This window comes from Sceloporus undulatus, chromosome 3 (genome assembly GCF_019175285.1).
Source record: "Sceloporus undulatus isolate JIND9_A2432 ecotype Alabama chromosome 3, SceUnd_v1.1, whole genome shotgun sequence".
NCBI classification, from domain to species: Eukaryota; Metazoa; Chordata; class Lepidosauria; order Squamata; family Phrynosomatidae; genus Sceloporus; species Sceloporus undulatus.
In genome coordinates this window covers 94877959-94904993 of record NC_056524.1, presented here as the reverse complement: position 1 = coordinate 94904993, position 27035 = coordinate 94877959, and positions in this window count along the sequence as shown.

Genomic DNA, 27035 nt, shown 5'->3' with positions numbered 1-27035 from the left:
AAAATATGAATAAAAAACTACAGATGGAATATGGAACTCTCTGTGTATATACATGCCATCAAGTCACCTGTTGACTTGTGGTGACTCCATGAATTTCATATTGATTTCTCAAGCAAGGAATATTCCGAGGTGGCTTGCCATTGCCTTTCTCTAAATTCAACCTCTAACACCTGGTATTCTTTGTTAGGGGCATAACAGACCAAGTGGCTAAGAGTGGTCTCTGAACATTCCAGTCACAATTGGGCCACATTCAGCCAAGGACCAAACAGCCCATTCTTAATGTGGACCTCTGCTATGGTCCTAGACAGGCTGCTGGTAGAAGCCAGTTTTTGCTGGTCTTTTTGCAGGTGACCTCAGAACAGTTCCCAGACACTTCAGGGGCATGTGTCATCTGCACCCCATGCCTTCGAAGTGGCTGGAAGCTGCTCCTTTTGCCCTGTCTGTTTCAGGCCTAAGTCTCCCATCCAAGCTCTTACCATACCTTGCTTAGCTTCTAATATCAGACAGGAATTAATGCTATCAGGATATTTAGACCTTATATGAAATTTTGCAGGCTAAATTATAAGGCTGGATTTCTTCCTCTACTACTATGAACACTTACCTACCATCAAACTGCACTGGACTCATTGGTGTTTAGTACTGAATAGGCATGCATTACATTCTAGTGGTTCTCTAGAAGCTTTTCACAGATTCTATCATATGAAGTTTATGTGATTGTAAATATATATGTGTGTCAATCACAAAAATTGGATCAGATCCTGATTTGTTAATTAGTTGATTGACCTGATTAATCTCAGATTAATCCATTGGCCACCTTCCTGGGATGTCATAGCATCATCACGATCAACTACTTAGTTATGGAGGACTGTGGTGGTTTATCATAATTTGCTGCTTCCCCCCCAGATGTAAAGTTCTGTTTAAATCTCTGTTTCCACTGAATGTGAAGACTTCCACAAATCTCATTGTTGCCACCAGGAGTGAGCGAGGATTTTCCCTTGACCTCCACCTCTGTTACCAATGCAAGAACCTCCTCTTGTCCTACTGCTGCTGCCATCAACAGCAGGCCCCTGCTGCCATCAACAATGGGCACCATCAACAGTGGGCACCTCCTAGATACCCTCAAGTCACATGTGTGAAATATTATACAATTTATATCCTCACTGGACATCACCCCTCTTTATCCACTGCTGGCACTACAGACATGGCATCTGAATCCAAGCTTTCTAATATATAGCATTTCCAGAGGTTAAAAGCATATAAATATAAAACAATACTTTATTATCAAAAGCTGAACATAACAAAAGAAATTGATTATTTAATACATGTAAAACACATCTTAGATTCTCTCATCTTTACCTTTATACTGCATAGAAAATAAGCAACATCTTGCACCAAAATCCCATGACATGACAGGGACTTCAGAATGCCATTATATTCCTTTGTCTTGAAAGTATCTTTGCAAGATTTCAGTTACCTTTTTGTGCATCTTCCTAATTGTTAACCATATCAATTATCAGTGATTTGTAAATAAATTGTACATTATTTTACTGTTTTATTACTTTTAGCTAATGAATTTACTGCTGATTTTAATTTTTTTAAAAAAAATGAAAATGTGGTACAAAAGACATGCACACATAAATGTATGTGTCTAAAAATATTCACTGTCCTTTTTTTGTTTTCCCCCAACATCATTATTAAAAACACCATGCCAATGAGAAACAATCCCAATTTTGCTGGTGTTTTCAGTTGCATGCATTGGATTCCTGAAGCCTTTAAAGACAAACCTTCTAAAGGAGAACAGCACCCTCTTCTGGAACAACCAAGTCAATGGTTTTTCTAGCTAAAAATAGGTAACTTACTAGATTGTTTCTGGAGAGGCGGCTAACAAAATGTCCACTTACTTTTAGGACTGGCGATCCTATCTAGGCCATATTAAATTTCATATATTCACCATTTCTTTGAAGTGAGGGAAATGGGTGAGATAAAAATCAGACTCCTAGGAAAATAGAAAGATTTTAACCCTCCTTCCAAATTATGGCTGTTCTTCTTCATTGTGCAATCTGCAGATATATCAAGCAAAGGCCCCCCCCCACTAAAGCCTCATTAATAATAATGGCTCATTAATAATGACTAAATAATAATAATAATAATAATAATAATAATAATAATAATGGTTCATTAGTTGAATCATTGATAGCATTCCATTGACATCTTTAATTAATTAATTGGTTGTATGAATTTCTTTGCAATGGACTGAAAAATTGTCTGTGATTAATCAGGCTTTTTTTAAAAGTTCATTTTCATTTTGAAGTCTGAAGTGAAAATATTCTAAATGATTTTAAGCCCCCACGACACCGAAACTTAGATTAGAAAGTTTAAAACTACGAGGTTGCTTGAAACCACTCTTTTGATGATCTTCCTTCCTTCCTTCCTTCCTTCCTTCCTTCCTTCCTTCCTGTCAAATAATAGAATTTAGAGTTGAAAATGTTTCTAAAGGTCATCTAATCCAACCTGTTGTTGGTTCAAGAAATCCACAACTCTCAATTTTTTGTGACAGTAAGAATTATGCTCCCAGGAGCCCTTCTGGCTTAGTGATCATGATTTAGTTCTTGCATGTCCTCAGTTTACTTGGCTGCTCTAGCAATGAGTTGCTCAGATTGAATCTGAAGTGGTCCATATATGTTGACAGTTCCCCTGTTAGCTTGACCACCTGGAACAACCAACTGCAGTCTTTCACTCTGTTCATTGTGATGGCATACATCAAGCCAGAGGTGGGCAAAGTATGGCCTCAAAGCCAGCGCTCCCAGGAGGTTTTGTAAAAAAAACCAACAACCCTAAAATGCCTTTTATGTGATGTGGAGGGCATTTCCACCACATTTGAGGGCCTTTTAGAGATCTTTAAAACTGCCCCAAATGTTCTCTAGAGAGTGAGGGGGCATATACACCTTGTTTTGGACCTTCTGGATCAACATAGGCCCAGGAGAGGCCTTTGTTAAAGCAAGAGATGAACATGAAATAACTTCTGCTCACTTCCTGTTGTTAAAAAGGCCTCTCCATAACTTATAATGGCCCAAGAAGGCTTAAAAACCTGCTGAAAATGAACCCTAGAAGGCATTTGGGGGGAGGTATGTTGTATGGGTGTTTGTGAAATGCAATCCTCTAGCCTTCCACAGTTGCCCACCTCTATATCAAGCCAACATCATCTGTCTGAGAAAAATCCAGTGCCCCAGGAAATAAAGAGACAGGACCCTGCTGTTGGAGCCCTGTCTTTCAGGCCACCCTTGAAGCTTAGATGTTTTTCGTCATCAAGCAGTTAGAACCTACTGCAATTCATTCACAGCAGGTGGCAGCAAGTATGTTTCTACTAGATTTTTGGGGGCTTCAACCTTCATCAGCCCAATCCAACACAGTCAATGGTAAGGGATAGTGGGAATTGTAGCCATATATACTCAACTATAAGTTGACCTCATGTATAAGTCAAGGGTAGGTTTTGGGGATAGATTTATGGATTTTGATATGACCTGTGGATAAGTTGAGGGTAAGACTTAGGGGCATGTAGCAAAGGATGTAAAGGATGAAGCAATGGAAAATAATACCAAGAATTTACAAAATTCCAGCAGGCATAATTGTGCTCACACTAAAGGCTAGATGGATGAGAGAGCAGACGGAGATCAGTGCTTCCAGGACAGATTACATTCTTGACTTTCACCAGGGAATTGTTCCTTTTTACAATAAGAGTTAAAGTGCAGTACTTAGATTGATCCATGGATAAGTCAACTCAGGTTTTTTGGATCAATTTTTTTGACTAAAATTTCTAGACTTATACATAGGTACAGTTGTCCCTCCTTATAGATGGGCTTGCCTTTCACGGCTTTGAGCTTATGTGGAAGGCAAGCCCTGACAAAAATAATGGGACATGTACTCGCACCACACACCCCATGCACTACCGTGAGCAAGCAACCCATTATTTTCTATGGGGCTTGAGCAAACACTGTTTTCCCCATACATGGGGGGTGGTGGTGTCCAGAGCGGATCATCTGCATATGGGGAGGGTGGACTGTATATACAGTAATTAGTAAAAATAGCTTAATGACTATGTTGCTGTGCCCCTAAAAAGGCAGACAGAGCAAGTACAATGATTTCTTCTGTCTCTTGTGTTACTCAAAATACAAAGTTTCCAAGAGGGCACCTGCAGTTGTTTTCAATAGACAAATGAACCTAGCTCAACAGGAAGCAGTGAGAGGGCTTCGGGTAATATTTTAAAGCTGAGGTCTAGCCTATGTATAATAGTTCAAAAACAAAGAACTCCAGACTGCAGATTCCAAATTAGTTTAGTTTTATTTAAAACAGCAAGAGAAAATTGACCTTCACACAAGACACACACCATACATCGAAGAATTATTGATGTAAAGGTAGTAGCTAATAGTGATTTAGAGGGTTTAGCAGAGGGCAATATTTTACTGGGTTCAGGCACAGAGCTCCGATCAGGGGTGCAATGAATGAGCCTGAGTCAGCATGCAGCCTAGGACCTGAGTTGGCCTATGTGTGCCAAGGAGTCAAAGGAGAAATGGACCAACCATAGCTGAGCCCAACTATAAAAAAATTACAGATCGCAAGTTTCATTTTAGAAGGAAAAAAAAATCTCCCTTTCACTCTCATTTAGAAATGCAATGGCACGACCACCATACCATCAAACATTCCACAGTATACAGAGTTAAAGTGCAAGATTACAACAAAAAAGTACCCAAAGCAGAAACTGCAAAACTTTCCACCCTGTAGCAGTCAATAGGGGAGTCTTACATTTGTCCTATGACAGAAGGTAGCAAATCAACAGAAGAAGGTGTAGGTGGATAGGAAGGGAGTATTGTTCCTTCAAATATGGATCCTATCCCCCCCCCCCCCCCCGAAAAGGGATCGCCTTCACTGCCAAAATTTCTAGCATTGTAGCAATTTAAAACTGCAACTGAACATTTAGACATACATTTTAGACAATCAAACAAAAAGGTCAGGCAAATTTGCCAAGGGAATGCAAATAAAGGAAATATAGATATTCAAGGCGTGAATGCTCTGCAATCCTAGAAATTTAAGGACTGAAGGAAAATTTTGTGGGGGTAATGCCCTCGTTTTGTCCCCCTTCCCAATATAAGACCTCTGCATCCTGTGCTTACTCATTCAAACTTTTATCATTTACTTTCTGTCCTGAACTAATTCTTTCAAATAATGAAATAAATGACCCAAGCTATCGAGGTGCAAAGCATACTCATTAATATTTGCATTTTCAATGAAAAAGGAGAGTCTGAACACTCAAGATATCCTACCAAGGAAAAGCAGACTTATTGCAAAAATCTTTGCACTAAGGGACTTCATTAGGGAAAATTTGTTTACACACTACATATGGCTTTTCTGCATAGGAATTTGTGTTTATGTAAAGTGCATTTTATTTACATAATTTGCATACATGGATACAAGGAAAACCATATGCAGTTTTCTTACATATATTCTTTATGCAAAAAAGAATGTTCTTACTTGGTGAATTTGCCTCCCAAATATGTTTTCTTCACAAGAAGCTAGGAAGGACTTGGGTGTATTTGTGTGTGTGTGTGGGGGGGGGGGTAGAGACAAGTCAGACTGGAGAAAAAGTACAGCCCTGTTTTTTTCAGAAAATGTTCATGTTACACAGGATTTTACCCAGGCATATCTCACCCTGGCATACCACACTGAAGATACAGATACACAATATTCTGTATCCACTGCCCATACAACCTGTTCTTTTATTACTTCAGGGCTACAATTTAATCCTGAGGGGTGGGGTAAGTTAGCCATTCTCAAATATCAAAAGTTAACCATTCCAAAATATCATGCTGCATTCACCAACACACATTTCAGTATTATCCCTTCTGCTTTATTAGAGAGCCGCTTCAAAGGAGTCAATTATAAAGAATGTGTTTGTCCTTGTGAAAAGGGTTCTGTAGAGTCTCTAAACTCATGTCTTATTTTTCTGTAACTTTTACAAGCATGAGAGCTTGAGATTGATTTCACCTTTACTCATTAACCTCCCAGGCAGATCTGTCAACTGGTACCTGGTGCACTTACTAGGGATTTGGAGAAAAGTATAACAGAATTGGTAGATACATTCTTCTTCTCCACTTAAAACCTGTGAGACTATCACTCTGGTTGTTTTACGGATATTAGGTTGGTTATGAAAGCATAAGTCACTAGCAAGCTTCTGGTTCTGGAATTCATTCCAAATGCTTTTATTCTCTCTTACGCCTCAATTTTATTTCATCAAAACTGCCAAGTTTCTTATTCCGTCTCTTCTATGTTAAGCATGGAGTGTGGCAACTTTAGCTCCTAGTTGTTTTGGGTTTCAGTTCCTAGAAACCACAGCCATCATGGTTAATGATAAGAAAGTATGGGAACTCTTTTACAGATTATTTTGAAGGCCCAATTTTGAAGGCCCTGGGTTATACAAATTATTATACTGACCAGTTTATATTTCTTTCTGCTCTTATTTTATAATTGGAATTACTGGGATGATGCAGTTGTTTTGTATGCTCATCCTTCTACTTTTGTTGTTTTAAACTTTATAAAATAAAATATAATGTTTCTGTGTGTGTGTGTGTGTGTGTGTGATACTTTGCACTCTGTTCCTAGTGTCTAATTTATAAAACACGTGTTTTCTGTCCAGAACATTTTCACACCTGTTGATTCAGACTAAGAAAAACATCTATCCTTTAAAATGAGCTCCAAATGATTATTGGACCCAGCACATGTGAGAGAGACTATTTTGGCTTGGCAGCTGCCTCTGGACAGAGCTACATAGGCTACATTAACAGGAGCATAAAGGGTTATGTGTACAACTGTGATAACAACACAATTGCTCTCTGGTTGTTAAAGTAATCCTGAATGCATATGTTGGTAAACTGTGCCAACATTCTGACTTCAAGTATAATTGACAGCCAGGGAATGATTCCATGTTATAAAGGATGGTTGTTTGGCAGGATAGCTTCTTGGCAAAAGAATCACATTTGTCACAGGAAAGTTAGGAGAACCTTGAACATGCAGGAAAGACATGAGCAATTGGCACAGCTGTGACATCTGCCTGGGTATATCTAGGACAGATGGCATCTGCTGCAGGGACTTTAGCTTCCTCCTGTTACTCAACATTTTCTTAATGGTACTACCAAGCAGCAGTTTTGTGGCTCACAGCATCACAGGAATTTAAGATTACCAATCTGTCTGTCTATCTGCAAAATTACTTGTACCTATTGGGAATTAAAGTTTCCTAGGCTGTCAGCCTTGGTTGTTATTAAAGTATCAAAAATATAAAAGCTAAAACTATTATAGCTATCTTTAGAAAAGCAGCAGAAAATTTTGTCTCAATCTGACACTGCTTCTCTGAGAACTGAAAATGACTAAAATAAACAAGTTTCAGGTTACAAACTTTGAAAGGTTGACTATTGGCTTTGCATTTACATATGCACATGGAGGCCTACATCATAACTAACTAATGAATAGATTAGGTAAAGAAAAAGCTTGAGTTTTTAATTCACCAGCTTAGTGATCTGTAAAAGTAGAAGTATAGGAGAAGAAGAAAGACGAAGTGTGGCTGAGAAGAAGAGGTCTCTGTGTGAGGAACATCTGGAATGAAGTGTTCAGGGTCATGTGGTTTATTTACTTGGTTACAAAAGATATTTATGATCATACACTTAAAAGGATAGTATGAGCAAATGGGAAAGTTTTGCTGGGGTAAAAAGAAATAATTTCATATGCAGGAAGTGCTATCCTATCTAAACCTCACTTGCTCTTAACAGCAGGAGAAAGATGAAGAGAGGGTGCTGGAATTTTCTCAACAGTACATATTTAATGTACATCAAATAAATTTGCACCCCAAATACTCCTTTGCATGTGTTTAATTATTTTCTTTCTATTCAGCTAATGCAACACTGTCCACATACAAAAAGAAGATATCAAAAAGACTGGGGAAACCCATGGGTTTGAAGAAATACACACACACCCCAGCCCATTTGGTATGGTATTTCGTTTTAATATTTCATGAAAACCAATAGTATCAATCAAAGCTTTCAAATATTACTTGGAGGACTAAAATCCCCCAAACTCTGAGCCAGTAAAGCTTTTCGTAGTATTTGATAGCCGACATGCAATGACATTACATATGGCTATATTTATTGGTATGTATTTGCCTGTCATTATTGTTTAGTAGCTGAAGTATTGGTTAGCAAGCATAACCTGAACATTTATATTTGATGATAGCTGAAGTATTGGAGAAGCACCAACAAAACTTAATCACTGAAGATTTGGCTTTAACTTGAACAGTTTTTGCAAAGTTAAAGAAAATAAATCATTACTTACAGTACTAGGGAACTTTACCTCCAAATGTATCTTCTGAATCCATTATAAAATGTTATAATATTTTGTATACCCGCAAAGAATATATGCCACTCTTTTCTTTCCCCTTTTCTTCCTTTGGTCACATAGCACCTAAAAGTAGTCCACCTTGGTTGGTAAAACCATCTTGGGGAGAGCAGAGCATTCCTGGCCCCCAGAACAAGGAGTTATAAGATCTGAAGCTGTGAAGGATATTTGTCTCTGCACAGAGTAGCCAGTCAATTCCTTGGATGCATGGAGACAGCTCTATTTGTAGCAGCAGGTCATGCGACTTCCATGCTTCATGGACTGTGACTGCAAATGAAAGTACAACTCATGAACCCTAGTTCAAAACAGAAGTGATCAAAAGGCGATGCAGCCATGTGCGTTGGTGGTGCTCTAACCTGAGTTGCTATACTCATATTTCTGAACACTACTTGAAATAATAATTCCACTTCCAATAATAATTAGCTGTGCCTTGCTTTCTTGGAGTCAATCATGTGTCATTCTTCAATCAGCATTGTTTGCTGGAGTTGAGCAGAGGACCAAAGTGAGCTGTCCTCGTTGGTGCAGAAGTTGTGTGTAAGGATACTTATGGAGTATCGCAACCATTTCCACAGTCCTGTGCAGATGGGTTGTTACCTACACATTCAATGAATGTCTAAAGGAAGGATAGAATTATGCCTTCTGTCTACTTCTGATAACTTTAAATTGGTTGGCTATACATCCTGCCAGCTCTGTTTGGAAATAGTGTGAAAATATGCTTTTGCACATAGTACACACATACGTTATGTGCACAGACATTATAAGCAAGAATTTAGAGTTACACTCAAATGGAGGATTCCTATGCATACCCATCTTGACTCTTGTCACACCACAACTTAATGCTGAGTGGGGATCATGTCTCTCTCTGGAAATTGGTGAAGGGAAAGCCACAGCAGTACTAGTAAGCATTGCTAATGAAACAGAATGCCAGAACATTCAGGCCAACATCTATAGGACTGCACAATTCTAACACCAGCCCTAATTAATCAAGTGGGTACATCAGGATGAAGAAGTGTTAATATCAGGTGAAATCTTGGTCCTCCCTGACAAATTCATTTAATGTGTGTGTGTGTGTGTGTGTGTGTGTGTGTGTGTGTGTGTGTGGTTCTATGCATACACCTTTTGATGACCATGGTTAACTTTGAGGCATGGGTAAGGGGGAAGTAGCAAGAGGAAGACAAACAGCCAGCAATCCCTTCTAACCTCTAAAAAAACTTCCATGTTGGGATTGTTCTGATCACTAAAGGTGTCACTGTGTTCATGACAACAGTTTGGCTTGCTCTCATCCCAGTCCTTACCCTTTTTGTCCCCCATTTCCCTGTTGAAAGCTGGGCCTTATACAGTTACTTTTTAGTGGAATAAACAGTAGTTAAAACAGTAAAAATGAGAATTTATTTCACAAAATGTGGGGGTTGTTTTGGATTTTTTTTTCTGGAGGAAGGAATGCATTCTTATATCAAATCACACCCACACCCACCCACTGTGGATCAAAAATACCATGGTAGAAGTTTTATGCTCAATAATCCAAGCAGTTTAGCTCATATTACTTACACAAAATAGTGTGAAGGCAATAAGTAAGCAAGACACACTATGGTAGATCAGGTTTTGCATACAAGGAAAACAGTAAAATATTAGTGGGTGGTTTAAATATCTCAGTCATTCTGCAAGCAACACTGTGATCACATAGAACTGATTGCTTCATAAAAATACAAAAGATGAGTAGAGTGAAAAATTTTCTGAGAAATTATTAGTATGTTTGTATGACCTATTTACCTGAATTCCAAATAATGAATAAACTGGACTAATGGGCCAAATTTATATCAATGCTAGAATGTATTGGACTTATCTAGTTCTATTTCAGAACCAAATGGTACACCAATCTGGAAATCTGGACATAAAAAACAACTGGGAAAAAGCTATACTGTGTGCCTCCAACATGACCATACAAGGAAGATGACTAGCCAGTGTGGTTCAGGAGGTGAGCTGAGCTTTTCTTGTTGACAGCTCTAATATTCAAGTCTGGGGCCTGGATCTCTCAAGCATCCTGCAACACGAGGCTTATGGGAAGGGATAAAGTGAGGTTCTGAAAGCCATACATTAAGTCTAATTTACTGATTTTTCATTCCATGTTAGCAAGAGATTGCAAAGAGCTATGGCAATGGGCAGCGCTGTTGGTCTCATTGAGCCTTTTCTTAATTTCCTTTTGTCTTGTTGACTAACTTAGCTTAATATTCTATTGGTCTTTCTTATTAATTGATCTGTTTAATGAGTGAATGAGTGACTATGGTCCAAAACATACTGGAGAAATAATCTAATTCAAGACTGCTTTAACTGCCCTGGCTCTGTACTAGGGAATCCTGGGGATGATAGTTTATTTTGGCACCAGAGCTCTGTAACAGAGAAGGCTAAATGTCCCAGAATTCCCTAGCACTGAGGCAGGGCAGTTAAAGCTGTCTCAAACTGGATTATTTATGCAGTGTGTTTTGGACCAAAGTGTACTTCTCCCAACCAACCCAATGTTCACTGGTTGTGGTTATAATTGTTAGGTATCAGAGGGAAATCAGGCAGTCTAACAGCTTGTCTACACTGACCAAAAACAAACAAGCTAACCAGCCAGCCGGCCAGCTTCATCTTGCATTTTTCTGATCTTCAGTGAACCACAGCACCTCTACAGCAACCCTGTTAATGCCACACACACAAACACATCGAGGTGACATCAGCATAACCAGTCACATATTTCTCCCTAGAAAACTCACTTCAGTTAAGAGGCTGGCCCATATCTCCATTCCTTGGCATTATTTTTGGTCACACCATTGTGTTTGCTCTGCTTATTCCTCTTTTCTTAGCATGCATCAACCTATCAACCAATAGCCATTATTGTTTGCCTGTTATTCTGTTGAATCTATTCTGTTTGGATGCCTCTCCCATCCAATCCAGTTTCCTCCTTCATATCCCAGTGAGTGATCATCCATAAGGTAGGGATTTTTAAATGGACACACATGTACACATATACAAGGCAGAAAAAATATTTATATTTTATTTATGCAAATGTTCACCCCTGGGTTCAACAATGAGGGTGTAAATCAGGTTATCCCCTTCCTCTTCCTTCCTTCCACCTGACTGAAAAAGCAAAGAGTTACTGAGTCAGGAAGTGGACTCTGTCCCTCTTCTTTCCCTCTTGCAATCCCTGCAATCAGCCCTGTGTTGATTTTTTTAAAATTGCAGTGAATGTATGTATGCAGATCTTGTTAAGAGTGAGTAAATGAATGAGGCAGTGAGTATGCACACTCCCTCTTCCTTCCCCCATCTGATCCCCTCTCCTTCAGCCACTTAGGTGGGAAGAAATCAGATGGGGGGGGAGGATGAAAAAGAAGGTCATGCACATTTGCTGGCTCAGTCAATCCTTGCTTGCTCACTAGCGTAGAGATCTGCATACATATGTATACTGAAGTAAACAACAACAACATGGTGACAAACACCACACTTCCCAGAACCAACCAACCTCACCCTTCAAAGCCTCCTCCTTCCACCAGTTCCATTCTACCTCTACCTCAGAGTGCCAGCCATACATTTGATTATCTGGATATTCCAGAAAATGCCAGATAAAGGATATTTCTTTTTTAATTGGATTTTCAGCAAAAAGATCCACATTGCCTGCAAATAATCACAAATGTCATGTAGCCGAATTGTATGACTATGAGGTGAGTTCGAGTTTGTTTTGCCAGTGTAGATACATATTAAGTAACTATAGAAGAGGAAGAATTATCTGAGATGATTTTGAGGGAAGAGAGTATCCTAACATTGCCTCTGTCTTCACTGTTTGTAGTGAGTGAGCTGGAATACTACTATCTGTAATATCCCAGTTGTAACACATTTACAGGGAATAACAAGCAGCTTTGCTCAGGAAAGAGGAAAGAAAAAAAGTCAAAGCAATCAGGCAGCTGGAACAAGACTAAGAGGGCAGGAAAAATGCCAGCATCATTCTTACTGCTCTCTCCCTGAAGAGGCTATGGAAACCATAAGAGAGAAGTTTCCCAAGTCAGCACAGATCACCATATGTTGTAAGGGCAAGTAAGGGGAGCCTCAGAGGAATCAAGCTTGCTTCATTATACTGTGTCACTGAATATCACCAATTTTGCTGGTAGATAAAGGAGGTAAGTGTATTCTCTTCAAGTATCCTTTTATCATTATCATTATCAGTTATTATCTGAGTTAACCTTTGACAGATTTAGCTGACTGATGCTGTAGGGGGATATGTCAAAACAAAAGCATTGCAAAACAAATTTACAAGACTGAGTAGTCAGCAACAGCTTTTAAAATTGTTTTTAGTCTTTGAAAAATAACAACTTTTACAGGTGCATCTCTCTCTCTCTCTCTCTCTCTCTCTCTCTCACACACACACACACACACACACACACACACACACATGTTTATCTGTCTGAAATTGGGTTGGGCTCTCTCTCTCTTAGTTTCCCAATCAGGGGTGAACCTCATTTCCAAATAGTGATTCAGCTTCAGGGTATGGATTGAAACATATTGCGTTCAGATCAATTAAATATAAATCAGACCCAGATCCAAATCATTGGGTTGCACTGTGAACTGAATCAGAGACCCATGCACACTTCTAATTACTATTAATGCATATTGCATGGGAGATGGAGAAACAAAAGGGGGTGGAGAAAGCCAAGAATATTATGAGAGCAATAATGTTCAATAGAAATGAAATTTCCACAGTGGAATCCTGTACGTGTCTAATCAGAAATAATTTACACAGAATTCAATGCCACGTACACTCAGAGAATCATGTATCAGACTGCTATTTAAATCTCACCTCTACTGTAGTGAAACAATAATAATAACAACAAAAACTGAGACATATTGATAAATATAAATTGAGTGGTTCCTGGAGTGTTAAAATTTGTGAACTGTTCAATATTTTTTATAAAAAATGTAAATAATTATGATAATAATATGCATGACAAATAATAAATAATGTAATTATCAGTCCCCATCCTACATGACTATATTTATTTTATCCTGTTTTGTTCCATTAAGCATAGCTTAAAACATATAGTAATATATCGACAAGGAATGTAATTATTGGTTTCAGCAGTTAGGAAATTACATTATTATTGTTCCAATTCTATAGTTACGTACTGTATTGAGTTGTTAGAAAGGGAACTCTATACAAAATAGTTGGAATAAATGTAGTAACATGGAACCACCAGAGGGCACCAGTCACTGCAGAAACCAAAACTTCATGACACTACTCATTTTTTAAAATGCATCCTTTAAATGTATTATAAAGCACCAATTATAACTGACAAAATTCAGAGGAATCATTTAAATTACTGCACAAAGCCATTAGTGTGCTTTTGATGTGTATCCTTCACATGCTGAGTGAGACAGAGATGTTCACTTCTGTCTGATACAAAATTACAGAAATTTCTTTTTTTGCCAGAGAAGAGACAGGCAATCTTGTTCTTCAATTCTCAGCTTCTAGCACCATTATCATGTTGTGTGTGGAATCCACATCTTTGTGCCACTCTTAGTCCTTTACAAATGCTCAGCCTCTCCTCCATGAATTAAACAAACACACATGCAATTGTACTGAGTATTTCAAAGGGAGGTTCCCATACACATTGGTTCCCACATTTGTGGCCATGCCAGCGATGTGCATCTATATGCTTGTATATTGGTGAGAGCTCCACAATATAATCAAGAGCCCAGCATATGGGTTTACAAATATACCCATATATATGTAATGTGCATAGAGAAGCATATGGTGAATACAAGCCTGGAATCACTGTACAACATGATCAGTGTTGAGCTTCATGGTGCCACAGATTACTTCTTGCAGGTTGTCCCTTGCTGCCTATGCCCCTATGTTCCCTTTGGCAATCACAATCACATCTGCTGAAGACCTGTGCAGGTGGATCCCAAAATATGAGTGAAATCAAAGTAACACTCTGGTAAGGATTCCCTTGCCTTAGCCAGATGCAAGTGGCAATTGTATCTCCCTGTTATATGCAGTCTGTTGACTCCTGTTCTAACTAATCAATAGGGTATAGGAAAAAGGTATCACTCCAATGCCACCTCCCCCACCCCCCCACACCCATTGGTATGCAAGCCACTTGTTATATGGCACCATTTTCTTGTTTGTTTTTGTTACCACAATATTAGATTGAGGAAGGTAAAGTTTGGGATAGTCGGATTGCCAAAGCCCACCCTTGGGGTGTATGAGTTTGCAATGAAGAGACTCTTTCATTTACTTGAGTGATGTAAAGATCCCTTGCAAAGAGGAATCTTACTTCATCATCATCAGTTTAACTTCCTGAGTTTAGGATCCAATCTGCACTGCAGAAATAATGCAGTCTGACATCACTTTAACTACCATGGCTCAATGGCATGGAATTCTGGGATTTGTAGTTTTGTGAGATAGTCTTTTCTTTTCATAGAACTCTGGTGTTCCACCAAACTACAAATCCCAGAATTTCATAGAGTTGAGCCATGGCAGTTAAAGTGGTGTCAGACTGCATCATTGGCCTCATTCCCACTTACCTCTTGATTTGCTTCCTGCACCGATTCCTGAAACCGGTTAAGCAAACAGTGTGGTTTCCACTATGTTTGCACCAGTTTCAAGAATCGGTGCAGGAAGCAACAGCTGCAGCTTCCCTGCCATGTCTCCCTCCATCCTCCTGGCCATACCAGGGGCAGGAGAGTGGCAGGCCGGGAGGACAGAGGACTGAGGACGTAGGATGGAGGTATGGCCAGGAAAGCCACTGCCAGTGGGAAGCAGGGTGGATTCGAATCCAGTTCGATTCCACTTGGTTCCCACTTGGGCTGAATCAATTTATTTACAAATAAATCGATTCAGCCCAAAAAACATCCCATTTTACCAGCGTCTTTTGGAGCAGGTTAAATGGGTAAAAATGGGTAAAAACCATGCCCCCCCTTTCTGAATCGCTTCAGGGATTTGAATTAAGTGGGAACCATGGTGATTTAAACTAGATCGAAATCTGGTTTAAACCATAGTGGGAACAACCCCTCTATTATTACTATGCAGTGCAGGTTAGATTTAGGAAGAAAAGTCCTAACTATGGCCCAGTATTTCATATGTTCCTCTTAACAGTTCAACATTAATGAACTTGAATTCAGAGACAAAGGGCTGAAACAGACAAACCTGAAGGGATGGCTTGAACCATAGCCCCAATCCACCTTCAACCTAGCCAAAAAAGGAGTGGCGCCCCTGGAGTGCCCGGAAACCGGCTCATATCTGGGCAGGCAGGTGGATTGAAACCAGTTTCCAGGTAACTTCAAAATGTGCGTTGTCAAAATGCCATGCTCTGAAGCCACCTAGAAGCAGGCTTTTTTTTGCCTGTCTATTTGGGCCCATAGTCTGAAATATCAGTATGGAAAGAGATCTTATGGCATCTTTTGAAGCTAACTGTGCAAAAGAACCTGTACCATAAACATCTGTAGATTTGTTCAACTTCCTCAGAGGCATGGGGTGAATTGGTGCCCTGAGGAGCTAGACCAAGGAGTGTATTGCACAGCTAAAAAAACTTGGCTTACCTCTCCTAAATTGAATTCCAATTCAAAAGACAGCAGGTTCTATAACATGTAATTCGCCGCCAAATCTGCTGGCTGAATAGAGCTTAGATGCAACCCAGGTCCAAGGAGCACTCAGCAAGCTGCTTTACAAAGTCGAGAGTTTTCTGACTTTGAAAAGTGGCTTGCTGAGCACTCCTTGGACCTGGGTTGCATCTGGGTTGTATTCGGCCAGTGGATTTGGCGACGAATTACGTGCCATAGAACCCGGCTGCCTCCTGAGTTAAAATTCAACTCAGGAGAGGTAAGTCAGATTTTTTTAGCAGTGCAGTAAGTTCCCAAGTCTACAAATGCTTATGCTACAACTGCTTTTGCACATTTTGGCTCGGTACAGATTAGAAGAAAGGAGCGGCCAAAGGCAACCACACAGCCGCAATAATGATTTGCCCCAAAAAGGAGCTCAGAAATGGAGCTCCTTCCCACAATGTCACCAAGGTGCCATTTGTGCCCAGAGGCACTGCAGTGACATGTCTTGTGTGCCGCACCATTTGGATGCATCACACAAGACACATCATGGACACATGCGCCATATGGACAACACTGTATCAAGATGGCACTTCCCATATGTATTAGGGTTTGGGAGTGTGCAGTTGCTGCGTGCTCCAAACCCTGAAATCACCGCCGGCACACCACAAAGCACCATTTGTACCGGGCCTTAGTCTTAAAGGTGCTACAAGATCCCTTTGCATATTAGTGAACTAGTTTTCTTTAATCATTCAATGTCAGTGCCTTATCACTAGCAGTAAATCCCAAGCTCAGTGGGAGGGAACTTTCTCTGTACATAGTGCTGAACTGCAGCTCCCAACATTCCTCACTATTGACCATGTTTGCTAGGGCTGATGGAACCTGCACTCCAAAATCATCTAGCAGGGCTCATTCTGCCCATTTCTACTCTATGGCATGACTTGCCTGGCAGCCTGCAGTCTCTTCTAGCCATTCATTTTCAGTGAATGCAGATGAGTACAGTGCAACACTGTAAACTTGGAACCTCTTCTTTGTGAAGTGTTAAAACTAAAGAAAGTAAAATCTGTTTTTTTATATATATTTTCACATCTTGTTAATTTCAATTACTATGAGGGATTTTGACCTGTACAAAACAGATAATTGCTGCAATCCAGCATCCTTTTAGTAATGTATAAATGTCAGGAGGCAGAAATACTCATATCAGCACTACACAACCCCTATACAGAACACAAACATTGCACAACACATATCAATGACTTGGGACCATTGTGTCACACACAGTGCGCAATGAGCAATGCCTAAACACAAGGCATGGTACATACACAATGCAAAACATTGCTGTATACACAACTCCACTTCTGCTGTTGGACTATGGAAAGAAATCCACCCTGCATGTGTAGCACAACCAATGGGTATCTTACTAACAGAATGTCAGCCACTATGTGTGACATGGGTGAGTGGTGGATGGAGATCATATTAGTTTATGTATGCTTCTGGTTTGGCTTCAGTGTGAAAAACTCAGCTGGTGGAGGAATGTTGCCACCCAGTTCCTTTAATCTTCCCATAACAACATACAACACATTGTGAAAATAAATGCTTTTCATCAAGAAGGTAAAACTAAAACTTTTTTAAAACAAGGCATAACTGACACAAAAAGCTAGATTTTTTTTCTTTAAAAATACAAATTTACTTTAAACTAGAACTATAAAAGCCGTATCACTTGGCACACAGAATACTGTTCTCAAAATGTTCTATGCTCAAAATCTGTTTGTCTTATTCAAGATTTTGAAGGCCTCTACTTTAAGGTACTGTATTACTACACACTGTTCACACACACCTTGTTTACCTTCCAACTACAAAGATAAACATCACATTATATCAGGGATGTAAAAGATATTTTGAAATCTTCACTTAGTGACTTCAGGAAAATCTCTCCTCCCCCCCAAAAAAACCCCAACATTGTCAACTGCCTGAAGAACAGCAAAATATCAGTGCTTCTCCTTAAGGGAGGGCATTCTGTTTTGTGCAATATTCTGCATTTATGTACTAAATGTAATGGTTTCAGAAAAAAACAAAAACAAACCTTAATGGACATTTTAAAAAATGTTTTGAATGCAGAAGAATACAAATATCTAGCAGTAGATATTTTTGATAAAGCTGTGTATACAAGAATGGAATAAGCCAAAATTTACCCTGTAACATAATGAGGGACAACTTTGCACTTTTTGCAATATAACTGTAACCATTTATTTACTACTGTAGTTACTGTCTCACTAGGTAATAGAAAAGGAATATTACATTAAATACCTGATTTACCACACTACTGCCTTACGCTGTTATGGTTGTTGAGGCAACAACAAAGTGAACAGGACAATAATGTGATGAGGAGCTCAATATCAGTGTCTTCTAATATCCATTTTTTTTAAAAAAAAAATCTAAAACAACTAAAAAGATCACTGGTTTTGTTATTTTTGAAAAAGAAGAAAGTGAGGAGACACTTCTTTAAAACTGTAACATATGTAACTCAAAACTATAACCCATGTAACTATTTTGTGGGGCCAAGAACTGTAAAGGTAACATGTTGACCATGTAGCTAGTAGTCAAGTTTTAGAAGAATTAAGTTGGCAATGTAAGTACAAAATGTAATAGTATTGTTTCAGTACTCAAGAGAAACATTTCTTGCCAGTATGTATTGCATCTTGTAGGCTTGAAAATGTGTCACCTAGGCTAACAATGTGATCTAAACATGCAAACCAAGGTTTGTCCCAGTATCTCAATCTTTAAGGAATTATAATACATTACAGTGAAAGTAAAAGGGCTGATAATATAAGAACATCATTCTAGAGGAGTTCTTTACATCTGTTTAAGAACGAATAAAGAGATCCTAGCCAAAAAAATTTTTCCATTCTATCTCAAAATATCTTGTTGACAGGCTAACTTTACATTATGTAAACATTTTAGTCAAGCAGAATGAAATCTAGATAAGCTTTGAAATGTCTAACAGCTATATCAATAGCAACAGTCATAGTAATTTACATTTCAGTCTCCTACTTGTCTACTCAGAAGTAAGCCTAGCTGTTAAATGCAATTTACTCTCAAACTATATACTCAGTTACTGAGTATAATTGTAAGTATACTCAGTAACTAATACTGAGAGTAAATTGCATTTAACTCAGCTAGGCTTACTTCTCAGTAGACAAGTATGAGATTGAAATGTAAATTGCTATGACTCAAGTGGTTAAGATGCTGACTCTGTTGATTGCAAGATCAGCAGGTTGGCAGTTCGAGGCCAGGTGCTGTGTGATGGGGTTGAGCTCCCATCATTAGTCCCAGCTTCTGCTAACCTAGCAGTTCAAAAGCATGCAAATGCAAGTAGATAAATAGGTTCCACTCCAGTGGGAAGGTAAACAGCATTTTGTGCAATCCTTTTGGCCACATGACCCCAGAATAGTCTCTGACAACACTTGCGCTTTAGCTTAGTAATGGAGATGAACACTGCCCCCTATGGTCAGACATGACTTGACAACCTTGTCAACAGGGAATACCTTTACCTTTAACTAAGTATAAGACTATAGTTTTATCATGCAGACCTAACTGAAAGACATACTGGCTGACTGGAGTTACAACTAGACACTTGTCTCTTCTGCCAGCAGAACCCTCTCATGCTAACTCAGAAATAGTGTGGCAGAACCATTCTGATGACTAAAACCTGGCAGCAGAAGGGTGGTTGAGGAGAGGTTTGACAGAAAAGCCAAATGAGAGCAGATTCAAGTTCCAGATGAAGGATACACCCACAATTTTGGCCCAAAGTTAGGCCATGGGGAAGGGAATCCTAAATAATTTCCAACATATTTAAACTGGGAAATGTTTGGCTTCACTGTAGCTTCAGCTGACTCTTGGACAGTTAGGACATTATTGTTAGTCAACTTTTTCATGACATGGATATCAAAGATTGCATGTGGAATTCTGCATGCACACAGAAATGTCTTGGTTGTATTTTGTGAGAGAAAGCCCTTTAGATCCTTGAACAGACTTTCCCACACAAAGTCAAGGTCCTTCTAGAATATCACTTCATGAAAGGAGATATTTGCTAAGAACTATAACTGGTGTTCTATCTACTTGTATGAGAGGTCTATGTTTTAAGCAGCTAACTTTCCGAGTCTTTATATACTATTTGATGTACTTTATTCCATAAAGTCATAAGCTTCTGATAAGTATTCTGATCCACAAATATATATTGCTCAGAACTTGGAAGTAACTAATTACCAGTGATTACCTATTTGCAATCCATTCTGTTTTCTGGTAACTAAAGGATACAATAACAACATCACATTAGCAATGAAACATAATAAAAGATAATGCCACTCCTTTTATAATATAAGTGCAACTATGAAAATTACTTATATAGTTACAGTTTCTTCTGTAGGAATAAAATCATATGGTTCAAGTTCTGGCTGCTATGCTTGTGCTGTCTTGTGGATATTGAGGAGATGATGAAGGAAACTATGGCGCGTTACAGACCACCTAAAAGTGGTGGTCTGCCGGCGCTGCTGGTTGCTCCGTGAGGGAGCCGCAGCAGCCACCGCGCGGAGCAAAAAAGAAGCCTGAAAGTGGCGCTTCTTCCCATGGTGCGGTTATGATGCCGCGAGATGCCAATGGTGCACTCGTGACGTCATAAGCGCAGCGCGACATGCGGATGCTATGCGTCCGGCACATAATAATGGCAGTGCCTGTGTGTATAGGGCGCCGCCATTATTATGCCCCCGTCACGTGCTAGGAGTGAGGCCGGTGTGGACGCTAGGTCCCCAGCCAACACCTAGCATGTGATGGGGGCGCCTCAAGAGCCTGTCTGTAACGGGCCTTTGTTTTGTACCACTGGCTAGTAGCTTGTAACAATCTGTTTTTATTTATTTATTTTAAAAAAACAATTAAAAGAAATCATTCTAGTTACTTTTTGAAAAATATTCAAATAAAAAGTGACTTATAAAAAACTTTTTACTATGGGACTTGGTACTATAATTGTAACTTTTTACACTTACTGTAACTTTAAAAATACATTTCTAAGTTCTGACAATGTTTTCCAGGTCAGAGTCTGATAACCTATGTGCCCTGCTGGATGAGATAAGCATATATTTTGAAACAGCTCATGGGAAGTTTTCAATATTCTTAATGTAACTGCAAACACATACTGGTCAGCCTCTCAAGCTAAAAGTCAGGTGGGGAAAGAAACGCATAGGGAGATACAAAGCCCGCAGCAAATGATAACACTGTTTTTATGTCAACTTTGTTGTTAGCAACAGTATAAACCAACACTTTAAAGCCTATCTCTGCTCAGCTTGAATTGGCTATTCTGTGAAGTGGGCTTCAGATAGGAGTCTTGCCTTTACAGGGGTGAAAAAAATAGTTTAGAGGGATTTCATCGATCTCAGAATAAACAAACCTCAATTCAGTGTGCTGTTAAAAAACAGAAAACATTCCAGCTGTTAGCTAGCCCAAATATCTGCAGCAGGATAGACTAGGACAGCAATGGTAATTTCACAGTAGGTCAGATGGTGCCTCCTCTACATTCCTGTACATTCCTGTTTTCTAAGCGATACAGAAAATGATACACCAGAGGCAGGGATTAGGACCATGCTGTGCCGTATGGAATTTCCCTTGAAATGTTTTCAGTTATAACTGCTTTAGTGAGATGTGGAAATTGGTCAGTTTGGGACCAATTTGTATTAGGAACTATAGAAGCTAATGCAAGGAACTTGACTGCCGAAATGGGAGAAACAAATTATGCCTCCTCCATTCATCAGAGTCAAGGTGCACAGCACCCAAAGGCTTCCAAGTTATTCCTGTGCATGAGGTAGAAAATAGAACCAGCACTTCTTCCTGTCCTTGATTGTAAGAATACAGTGATAGCAAACTAAATAAATAACAATTTGCTGCTCTTTCATGGCATCCAGAATCTGTTGCTGGAGGAGGCTGCCTCATTCTGCTTAAATTGTAGGACTGCTCTTGGAACATATTACAAATAAATTGCATAATTAACATGTAGCATATGATCTAATTTCATAAACTTTCTCATTCTAGGTTTCTTTGTATGTGTGGTCTAAAAGAGGTTTCAACCATAGCTGAAATTACATCTGTCTCTGTAAGCAAGCCATCCTTCATGGGGTTTGAAATCAAAAGTCTGAAATACATTTGACATTAGATATTTAACAACTTCAGCAGTTGACATCTAATAATTTCATACCTGACAGTGTTTGTGAGATTACAATGGATGGTATTTAATAGTTGCTCTTCAGAGTTTTACAGCTTACATTTTGCAATCTGTTTTCAAATAGCTGACACTGAAGTTAAGAGGACGAAAGACAATATATGATGTTAATATGTAAAGGAAATGCTAATTTGATAGCTCAAAAAATCCTATTTATTCCAACCATGTGCAACCCATTTCTTTGTGGAAAATACTTTTCAAGAGAGCAGTTGGCACCTGTGAGACCAGATTTGCCATATAATGCCCTGAAAATGCTTGATGCCACAATGACACTGACATCATGACACCAGAGTTCAGGGAGTAGGTATTTAAGTGGGTGCTGTTCCTGCTCCATTATCTATAATTCTGATGCTCTGCTGGAGAGGAGGATAAGCACAAAGGTGGAACTAATATTGTATGGCACAGTGATGCCTACAAATCCAGGCAGTCTGACTCTGCCCTGATGGGTGGTTATCACAGCAGTATCATGTGGCTTTAGCATTCATACTACTTGGTGTGCCAGTGATGAAAGCTTCATGGCACATTCAGATGCTTGAGGAAACACACTCTCTGATGCAGCACTTATTTGTAGCTATCATACCAGGTTTTGAGAGGACAGATGACCTAATACTCTGAATGTGAATGGAGAGGTGGAGGGAGTCACTTATTTCTTGGCAGTAGTAGTTGAGGGGGTTTGTCAGACTGTTGTCCATCCTTAAAAATAAATTTCAGTTGTAATGTTTGATTTATATAAAAAGTTGATTTGTGAAAAAAGACACTTCTTTTGGTCCTCTAAAAATGTTTTTGCTCAAAAAATTGTCTTTTGTGTAAAGACACTCTTTTCAGGAGAGATCATTGCATAAAACCAAGTTTTTGTACCAAAAAAAGTGGACTATAACAAGTTAGAGTGATTGTAGGGGTTATGTTTGCCAAATTTAAATTCTTGAAGCTGTAATCAATGTTTATCAGATAGTAGCATATTATGAACATAGACGCTTGCTAGTTCCAGGCCTATAGCCAACTAAATTATAGAAATAAATTTGAAGGCATGAGAGAAAATGAAAGTAAATGAATGGCTTATAATAACCTCAACAATACAGCTGGCCCTGAGCTTCCACAGATTTTTTTATCCATGAATTCAACCATCCACAGCTTGAAAAACAATTTTAAAAAATCCCGAAAGCAAACCTTGATTTTGCCATTTTATATAAAGGACATATTTTACTATTTCATTGTATTTAATGGGACTTAAGTTCCAGAGATTTTGTTATCCACAGGGGGTCCAGGAACTATACCCCAATAGATACCATGGGCTCATTGTATAATATTACTGGCCTAATGCCAGCAAAGCATCTGCACAATCATACTCAAATGGGGAAAAATTCAGTAGCTTTGACCAAGAATAAACATCATCATAGGTATGCCGATTGAAACAACTGGAATGGCAGGCCCCCCTATTGTACAACAAGTGGGATTATAGACAGGATTTTTGTTTTGACTGAATGAGTTAACCAAAGAGGAGTGAGAATTATTTAACTGAATGGCTAAACAAAGGCTAGAGAAGGTATAAAATAGAAATTTTTTGAGCAGCAAAGTACCAGATTTTACTCTTGGCAAAACTTGTCTATCTCTAGGCTGCTGCTGCCTAAGTAATTGCTGATAACCTGAATTCCTATATGTGGTAAGATATTTCTTTCTTGGTGAAGGTTGTTAGTTAAGACCCAATGCTCAATACCCAACAATTAAATAGACATGCTAGGGAAGGGATGGTAAGGAAATCATTCTAGAACTTGAGGAACATTTTCACAACAAGTGATTGATGTTATGATAAGAATAGTGATGACCGAAAATGCCCAATGGATTGTTAGATTACTGTGTTTTTCCATGGGGGCCTTTCTTAATCCCCCTTTTCCTGCTTTCTCCCCTTAAATGTCTGTTTACATATCCTCTTCCTGGCATTTACAATGCCTCTTGTGTTCTAAGTTAGTGCTGTGAAAGTCCACATTCTGAGGAACTTTCACTGTTTGTAGCTGTTTAAATTTCATTGAATGTGACACTAAGAACTAAAGCATGTGTGCTCACACTCAAAGAAAATATACAGATCCATGTACACAGCTTGGTGGTACATATAAAAACATATTTGTACAGGCTTTAATGTATTATAGAAAGTCTCCCCCCCCAAAAAAAAAAGTTTCTAACTGCACATTTTTCTTTCTGTCTCTCCTCCTTTGTTTGCCAGAAACACATATTTCCTAGGCCATCTCTACCAGAATACAATAATGCTACCTGTAAGTGTCCAAAAGAAAGAATATGTCAGATACAACAGGGTTTTTTTTTAAAAAAATTTTTTTTAAATAACACTAAACTGCCTCTTCCCCTAGGTTTATAATGACTTTTCACTACTATGTTTGGTTAATAGAGCTTCTGACATGCTGGTATGTATTGTTCACACATAGCTTGATGGAACTGTGGCTAATAAAAAGTGAATAAATTACCCCAAGCTGGTCTCCTGGTTCTACATCCCTGACTAGACATGAATAGCCTCCATCAATATATGAGTGAGCTACAAAGTCATGATTAGCAGAGCAGTGAATATTTAATAAAATGTACTACAGAGGCTTCTGTTTTCACCAGGGCGTCACCATATCTTAGCAATGATGATATTCTCCACTACTGCAGTTGCGGAGAGAAAAGAACTGGCTGCAAATCTGAGTTGTAGCAACATGTAGACCAGGTTTATACATGCAGAATGATTACAACATCCAAAAATGGTTTACATATATGAATGGGGCATCAAATATTCAATACCACAAATGAAACTTTAATACCACAAAGTGCCTGAGATCTAGTTGAATGGAACATCTTCAACCATTTATTAGGCACACTGAAAAGGCACACTGAAATGAAGCAGGTTTGAGTTATTTGATACATGCATGGGAAACATGCATGTATACAAGCTCTCTTGGGTTTCATTAATTAAGATGCATTTTAAAAATATATAAAGAAACAATAACAACATAGAAAATTATGTTTCCCACATGGCTCTTTATCAGAGCCATCCTCAGACTTCTTCAGCCTACTCTCACACTTCTTGATTCTCCAAAAGGCTTTGGGGCAATGCATAAATTTATTTTTGACACGGACATTTAAACAAGCAAAAGCATTTCTCATTAAATTCTCAGGCTTAAAATCCACAAGTCATAATATAATAAACCCAACAAAACAGGACAGCTCTTATTTATTTTGAGAGTTCCAGGGCTTAACTTCTAGGCAGTAAACTTTTATCTTCTTCTCTATGGGAGTAACCCCAGTCCATTTAAAAATGCTGGGCTTAATTGAGCTTGGCAGCATCTAATCAGCTCTCAGTGAAGATTGCCTCCAGTTAGCGAGACTTGCTAGAATTTGCCCTAAAATAAATGGTGGCTGCATATATCTGCAAGGTTTAGTTTTGGTCTATGTCTGAAAGAATGTACATTATGGAATGCTCACCCAAAGGCATGAAATGTGCATAAACCTTTGCTGACCTGCCCTAATTTTAAGACCTGATAATTTGAAGAATATCCCACTGCCATAGTTCAGAACAACACAGAGGAAAACCATGAGTATATCTGCATTACAGAGCAGCCTGATATTATTTTAACTGCCAGGGCTCCAACCCAAGGATTTTGGGATTTGTAATTTGCTCATCTACGTACAATTTGTTGGTATAGCAGTCTTGTGCCCACCTCTGAACATCATAGCAGAGATTTCCTAATACCTTACTACAAATACCAGAATTTTGTTGAATGAAACCATGAAAGTCAAAACAATACATAAAACTGCTATAACTGTGTAGTTTTCATATACAGTACTCCATGGCTGAAATTAAAAAACATGAGGCAAATCCTACATTACGCTTGTGTATTGTAAATATATGGTGTTTATCACAAGGAGGTTTTTGCAGCTTTTTGCAGCTCAGTTCCGACTTGACTGTGGGTCCAACGATGCGAATTCACACTAAAATGTGATGTATTATCTCACATGATTGCTTTCTATGGGGGGTTCTTACAAGGTGCTTCCACATTCAATCTGTGCTGACTCCTCATTTTGGTGAATTCGGAAACAAGCGAATTCATCAAAATCTGCTTCTAAGCTCACTTCGATTTCACTTTGAATTGGTCTGGTGTGGAAGATCACTCTGATGTCGCCCCCCCCCAATCCTCTGCGTCTTGCTCCTTCATCGCCCTCCTCCTCCTTCACCCCATCTTGCCCCCTCTGCCAACCTGCCACACATCCCATCATCCCCTGCCTCCTTCTTCACCCCGATCTGCTGACCTCCTTCACCCTGCCACCTATTCCATCATCCCCTGACCGTTCCTTCATCCCGATCCCAGCCCCAGTGACCCCCTGCGACCTATCCCATCATCCCCTGCCTGCTCCTTCAGTCCAATCCTGGCCTCAGTGATCCCCTGAGACCTATCCCATCATCCCCTGACTGCTCCTTCATCCGAATGAAGGATGACAGCTAAGGAGGGGGCAGGGAAAGAGGACAGCATTCAGAACCTCATTGAGCATGTGCAAGGGTGCCAATTCGAATCGTTGAACCCTCCGGTGTGGTAATACAATGTGACCTCACTATGCTTTGCTTGAATCTGCACCACGTGACTTGTCTGGAATCAAACTGATTCTGCTTCCCCCTCGATTCGGAAGGGCAACGGAAAATGTGTGATAAAACATCATGTTTTAATGTGAATTCGTATTGCTAGACAGGAGTGACTCCAGATCTGGTGTGAAAAAACATCAC